This window comes from Oncorhynchus mykiss, chromosome 9 (genome assembly GCF_013265735.2).
Source record: "Oncorhynchus mykiss isolate Arlee chromosome 9, USDA_OmykA_1.1, whole genome shotgun sequence".
NCBI lineage: Eukaryota > Metazoa > Chordata > Actinopteri > Salmoniformes > Salmonidae > Oncorhynchus > Oncorhynchus mykiss.
The window spans coordinates 43,691,021-43,698,094 of NC_048573.1; the positions used below are offsets into that span (position 1 = coordinate 43,691,021).

Consider the following 7,074-nt stretch of genomic DNA (forward strand, 5'->3'; position numbering starts at 1 on the left):
CTCCATTAAATAAATTCATTGTTTGATCATGAAATAACACGGTGGGAGAAATCATCCACTATTGGAGAAAGATATTTTTTAAATAATTAAATTGACCGGACATTTAGCACTGCTTTGGTGAAACTTAGCCATGTCTACATTGTGCTCTTGCATTCTGTAAATATAACATTAATTGGAATGGGCTATAGCAAATCGGAATATAAAAAATGTACTCGGAATGACACCCATGCGCTGTCCTGCTGTGCACTGCCTGACTCCACTCTACTCTTTACTGCTTGAGGCCAGTCACGTTGGAATAGGTTAGGTATCGTCTGTCACATCACGATGTCGTCACTAGACGATGACTGTCAATCATCCTTGATAGACGATACTATTGTAATATCGCCCAACCCTAAATCATTAATGCTCATAATATAGATGTTCAATAATACAGCTCATATTCACACAGCGGTTATGCCTAGTACAGCCATTAAAGCTTGTTTGGATTGATTTGTTTATAGAGAATAATATACACATTTAATTTACAATAACATGGGCAATGATGTTTTAATTTGAGAACCTTGTCTTATGCTTCTTAATGACATCCTGCTTTGCTGGCTTTGTTGCTTGGGCAATGTTCTTTGGAATGGCAGGGGTATGCCGGTGTTGAATTTAGAGTTGGACAAAATACGTTGTCCTGATAAATCACCACCCATCAATTAAAAGTGAAAGTGCAATATGTGCCATGTAATAAAGCTAACGTTTAAGTTCCTTGCTCAGAGCATGAGAACATATGAAAGCTGGTGGTTCCTTTTAACATGAGTCTTCAATAATCCCAGGTAAGAAGTTTTAGGTTGTAGTTATTATAGGACTATTTCTCTCTATACCATTTGTATTTCATATACCTTTGACTATTGGATGTTCGTTCTTATAGGCACTTTAGTATTGCCAGTGTAACAGTATAACTTCCGTCCCTCTCCTCGCTCCTACCTGGGCTTGAACCAGGAACACATCGATAACAGCCATCCATGCAGAGCAAGGGGAGCAACTACTCCAAGTCTCAGAGCGAGTGACATTTGAAACACTATTAGCGCGCACCCCGCTAACTAACTAGCCATTTCACATCGGTTACACCAGCCTAATCTCGGGAGTTGATAAGCTTGAAGTCATAAACAGCGCAATGCTTGAAGAATTGCGAAGAGCTGCTGTCAACCGCACGAAAGTGCTGTTTGAATGAATGCTTACGAGCCTGCTGGTGCCTACCACTGCTCAGTCAGACTGCTCTATCAAATCAGACTTAGTTATAACATAATAACACACAGAAATACGAGCCTTAGGTCATTAATATGGTCGAATCCGGAAACTATCATCTCGAAAACAAGACGTTTATTCTTTCAGTGAAATACGGAACCGTTCCGTATTTTATCTAAGGTGTGGCATCCATAAGTCTAAATATTCCTGTTACATTGCACAACCTTCAATGTCATGTCATAATTACGTACAATTCTGGCAAATTAGGCAGCCCAAACTGTTGCATATACACTGACTCTGCGTGCAATGAACGCAAGAGAAGTGACACAATTTCACCTGGTTAATATTGCCTTCTAACCTGGATTTCTTTTAGCTAAATATGCAGGTTTAAAGATATATACTTCTGTGTATTGATTTTAAGAAAGGCATTGATGTTTATGGTTAGGTACACATGGGAGCAACAACAGTCCTTTTTCGCGAATACGCACCGCATCGATTATATGCAACGCAGGACACGCTAGATAAACTAGTAATATCATCAACCATGTGTAGTTAACTAGTGATTATGATTGATTGCTTTTTATAAGATAAGTTTAATGCTAGCTAGCAACTTACCTTGGTTTACTGCATTAGCGTTACAGGCAGGCTCCTCGTGGAATGCAATGAGAGGCAGGTGGTTAGAGCGTTGGACTAGTTAACTATAAGGTTGCAAGATTAAATCCCCGAGCTGAGAAGGTAAAAATCTGTCGTTCTGTCCCTGAACAAGGCAGTTAACCCACCGTTCCTAGGCTGTCATTGAAAATAAGAATATGTTCTTAACTGAATTGCCTAGTTAATAAAGATTAAATAAAAGGTGTCAAACAAATATATATATATATTTTTTTTTAATCGGCCAAATTGGTGTCCAAAAATATTTCTGATTGTTATGAAGTCTTGAAATCGGCCCTAATTAATCGACCATTCCGATTAATCGGTCGACCTCTACTACATACACAGACCTTCCGGTAATTGTCCTGCGGTGGTTTTACATCGTATTGTCGTATAATTATTCTCATCAAAAGAAGATACTTTTAGATTTCTTCAAAACAATCAAACTTTATTATTGAATTACTGCAGTAATGAGGCTTGTCAACGACCCGCACGTAGGGGATTCGTTGAGAGCCCAACCAGCAGGACTAAGCCACAGCATTTTATAGCAAAGGGGCGGCAGGGTAGCCTAGTGGTTAGAGTAGTAACCGGAAGGTTGCAAGTTCAAACCCCCGAGCTGACAAGGTACAATTCTGTCGTTCTGCCCCTGAACAGGCAGTTAACCCACTACGCCGTCATTGAAAATAAGAATTTGTTCTTAACTGACTTGCCTAGTTAAATAAAGGTAAAAAAAAAAAAAAAATCCATCCTCCTGGATATTCATGACAATTCACAGATGAGAGAATTTATACAAAAGGTACATTTTGCGCTCATGCAAAATAATTCAAGATTTACATGGCACCAAATATCTGTCTCTAGTTAATTTACTGCTTGCTTATACAGAAATACTAATGCAGCAGACATAAGGTCCTTAAATAAACTGGAGATTGTGCCTGTCTGTCGGTGCCAGGGAGACCCACAGACACTAATCATGGAATGTTGTCTTATCACCAAGCCATCGTAAATCTACTGTCAATGTTAAATCTTAGAGGCTTCTCTCTCTCCCCCCACACAGACACATGAGAGTTCGAATAACTCTATTCTGTTGCCTCTAAGAAAAACAGACAGTGTGAGCACTAGTATAGGCTTACATTCTAATATAAAAGTAATGTGATTACCATAATGTAGTAATTCTACGATAGTATTTCGAGTTTTGAATAGGCGCCAACCACTGTTTGCATCTTTCCAAATGATGGAAACCCCTTTCAATTTTGGATTCTTGAAATTACCACATCCGAACACGGAACAACTACCAAGCATTGTTATTTTAAGAATACATTTCTTTACGGATAACAAAAACTAATGTAGCCAACTGGACAGTCAAGCTCGCTCAGAAGTTGACTTGAGACACTACTGACAAGTATATCACATAACCACGGCAATCTAGCGAAGATGTTCTCCAAAAGTCAAACTTTGAAGTTACTCCAAAATGTCCGTGTTTGTTGTTCCTGCTGCTATATATCGTTTAATTTCTTCAAATGTCACATTTTAAGTTAACATTTTTGGGATAGGGTTAAAAGATTACATTTAGGCACCCATTCCAAATGGTTTGGGATAGGATAGGGTTCACCCCCCCCCCCCCCAAAAAAAACGGTGTCCATGACTGGCCTCGAACACGCAACCTTCTGATCTAGAGTGCAATGAAAAACCAGTGTCCATGACTCCAACCTCATGAAAGTGACAAACTGGCATGTTTTCATTTTCCTCAAAATGTGTGGTGATTGGGGATTTCTATTTCTAGAAGCAGTTTATGCCCATCTAGGGCAAGTGAACTGAGCAGTCACACAAGTTGAACCTGCTCTGAGGTTTCCACATTGGGAAGGTGATAAAAAAAATGTATGGCAGTCGGGCAAGTTGAACATGCTCAACTTAACCGAGTTACAGATCTGTCACTGATTGAAAGCAAGTCTAAGAAGCCATAGATCTTGTCTTATGTACACTATTTTTATGCTTCCCGTTCTTAAGTTTAGTTGTGTCTTTTACTTTCAGTTTTGTACACTAGCTTCAAACAGCTGTAAATACAGTAGTTTTGGTTATGGAAAATATATTTCACAGCGGTTTAGATGGTACAATGATTCTCTACACTATACATGCTTGTTGTCACAAACTGAAATTAGGTGAACTATTAGAATTTTAGTAACCAGGAAATGGCGGAGCGATTTCTCCACTGTGAAGCTTTAACGTCAATCCCTGCCACTCTATCATGGTGGTGGAAAATTGTGTTTTATTAAAACGGTACACATATGTCCCTGTTTTTTTTTTTGTTGACCGAGTTAAGGAGGAAACTGATGCCTTTGCAGCCTGAATTAAGGATGTTTATGTACGAGCCGGTCACTGGGCGACAGACATTGTATAACCAGCTGGACGCAGAAGACAAACGTAGTAATTAATAGTGTCTGCGGTCGGTTGGGCTACATCAACATACTGTAGGCTAATTCAGTGTTTCCCAACCCTGGTCCTCGAGTACCCAACATAAACTGTTTACTTTAACCCGTGATACCTGATTCAACTAATCATCAAGCCCTCAATGAGTTGAACGTTGGGTTTTTGTCAAGGGCTACAACAAAACGGTGTACTGTTTGGGGTACTCGAGGACCAGGGTTGGGAAACACTAGGCTAATTGACCTAGCTAGCTACCACTATTCCAACACTTCCCACCCAAAATCGATAGAAGAGTTTCATTTTCCAGTTCATGTCAAATGGCATTTGTTGTTGATTGGCTATCAAACGGCTATCCAATTACTGTGAGACTAAGTTAACGTTGGCTGATAGGACCATATACTTGATAAATAGCTGACAGATCGGAGACAGACGGTCTCTTCCATTATGGATAATGTTAGCTATTATTTGCTCTCCAACGCTGAATCGTGTAATGGTAGGCTAGCTAATAGCAAGCGAGCTAGCCAACCAGTAAATGCAGTAGATAGCTAGCCAGCCATCTAGCCAACAACCCATTTATAGTGTGGGATTGGAAAGCTAGCTACAGTAACGTTAAATGTTTAGCAATGAAGTGATTATTCATAACGCAATTTTGAATACCTAGCTAAAATCAGGTCATTGTTGTGGTTAGTTACTATTAGCTATTATTTTCGTATTCAATGTTATGTTTCTGTTTTGCAAGCAGGGTGAGTGTTGCTAGCAAATTAGCTAGCTTTACAAAAAAATATCTAGCGAATTAGTGATGTTCTTCCCTAAACAACCCATTTCTGGTTTGTGTAGTTTAAGCAACCATCTTTCATTAGCAGTGTGTGGTAAAACACTTGTGTTTTCACTCTACTTCCCATAAGGTGCAGCGGGAATCAAACAGTTACTTGTTAACCCCTGCTATCAGAAAGATGGAAAGTGTAGTCCTTAGTGTCAATCTTGTCGTTTTGAAGGCTACAAATCAGTTGGAAATTGAACTACAACCACCAGCTGTAATTTTGTGAATTTGACAACTCACTTCCGGTTAGAAACCGAGCTCGTTCTCGCTAGCTAGCATAGGTATATAGCCTCTCGTTACCATATTTAGAGATTCATTCAATTTAAATATTATTTCAGTATTGGTCCCCTAGATTCCACTTAAACTCGAGAACATATGTTCACAGTCCTACTGATAGACAAAATACTGCAAGACAGGTTTTTCTTACCTGATTCTGCCGCTGTGTCACTACCTAACTACCTCTCGTGCTGGGCCGGCTAATGACGTATGAACACGTCAGTACTTCCGCGAGGACTCGCTCGAAAGTACGGCAGGCAAGATTAGAAGAGCTTCGAAAACGCTGGACCAATGTGATAAATTCTATAGAAATAGAATCTATGGCTCAATGGATTATATTTCTATGGTAGTTACACTGGGGTTTTACGGGCATTTTGCCAGGCCTCCGGCAAATGAAACATTGAAAAGACAATTGAAAAGGCAAAATATTAACTACAATTATATATGACACAATAATAATTTCACTTTTTTTCCAGTTACACATTTACTTTCAACTCACATACTATTTTATGTCTGTAGCCTAAGATAATGCTCCAAATTAAATAGCCTACTTATTAAGTCTCTCTAGAAATAAGTGCCTTCAGAAAGTATTCACACCCCTTGACTTTTTCCACATTTTGTTGTTACATCTTGAATTTAATATAGATTAATTCGAGATATTGTGTCACCTGCTTACACACATGCCCCATAATGTCAAAGTGGAATTATGATTTTTGAAATGTTTAAACATTAATTAAAAATGTAAAACTGAAATGTATTGAGTCGAACCTTTTGTCACGGCAAGCCTAAATAAATTCAGGAGAAAAACTTTACTTAACAAGACACATAAATTCCATGGACTCTCTATGTGTGCAATAATAGTGTTTAACATGATTTTTGAATGACAACCTCATCTCTGTACTCCACACATACAATTATATGTAAGATCCTTCAGTCGAGCAGTGAATTTCAAAAACAGATTCAACCACAAAGACCAGAGAAATTTTCCAATGCCTCATAAAGAAGGGCACCTATTGGTAGATGTGTAAAAACATCAGTAGACCTTACAGTGAAATGCTTACTTACGAGCCCCTAACCAAAAATGTAGTTTAAAAAAGATACAAGTAATTAAACAGTAGCAGTAAAATATAACAATAGCCAGACTATACAGGGGTACCGGTACAGAGTCAATGTGCGGGGGCACCGGTTAGTTGAGGTAATATGTACATGTAGGTAGTGTTATTAAAGTGACTATTCATGGATGGGGGGGGGGGGGGGGGGGGGGCAGTGCAAAGAGTCTGGGTAGCCATTTGATTAGATGTTTGGGAGTCTTATGGCTTGGAGGTAGAAGCTGTTTAGAAGCCTCTTGGACCAAGACTTGACGCTACCGTACCGCTTGCCGTGCAGTAGCAGAGAGAACGGTCTATGACCAGGGTGACTGGAGACTTTTAGGGCCTTCCTCTGCCTAATGTAGAGGTCCTGGATGGCAGGAAGCTTGGCTCCAGTCATGTACAGGGCCATACACACTACACTCTGTAGTGCCTTGCGGTCGGAGGCCGAGCAGTTTCCATACCAGTGATGCAACCATGCTCTTAATGGTGCAGCTGTAGAACCTTTTGAGGATCTGAGGACCCATGTCAAATCTTTTCAGTCTCCTGAGGGGGAATAGGTTTTGTCGAGCCATGACCAGCATTTCAAAG

At 39.6% G+C, this 7,074-nt stretch overlaps 1 protein-coding gene across 2 annotated transcripts in view; it reads right to left on the bottom strand.

Moving 5' to 3' along the window:
* The window catches only part of rer1 (retention in endoplasmic reticulum sorting receptor 1), a 19,961-nt gene extending 14,282 nt beyond the window's left edge, over nucleotides 1-5,679 (bottom strand). For both annotated transcript variants that reach the window (XM_021615822.2, XM_021615820.2), the window contains exon 1: nucleotides 5,547-5,679. The gene's annotated coding sequence lies outside the window, so the exon portion shown is untranslated. The remainder of the gene's footprint in view (nucleotides 1-5,546) is intronic.
* Nucleotides 5,680-7,074: the final 1,395 nt, after the last annotated feature.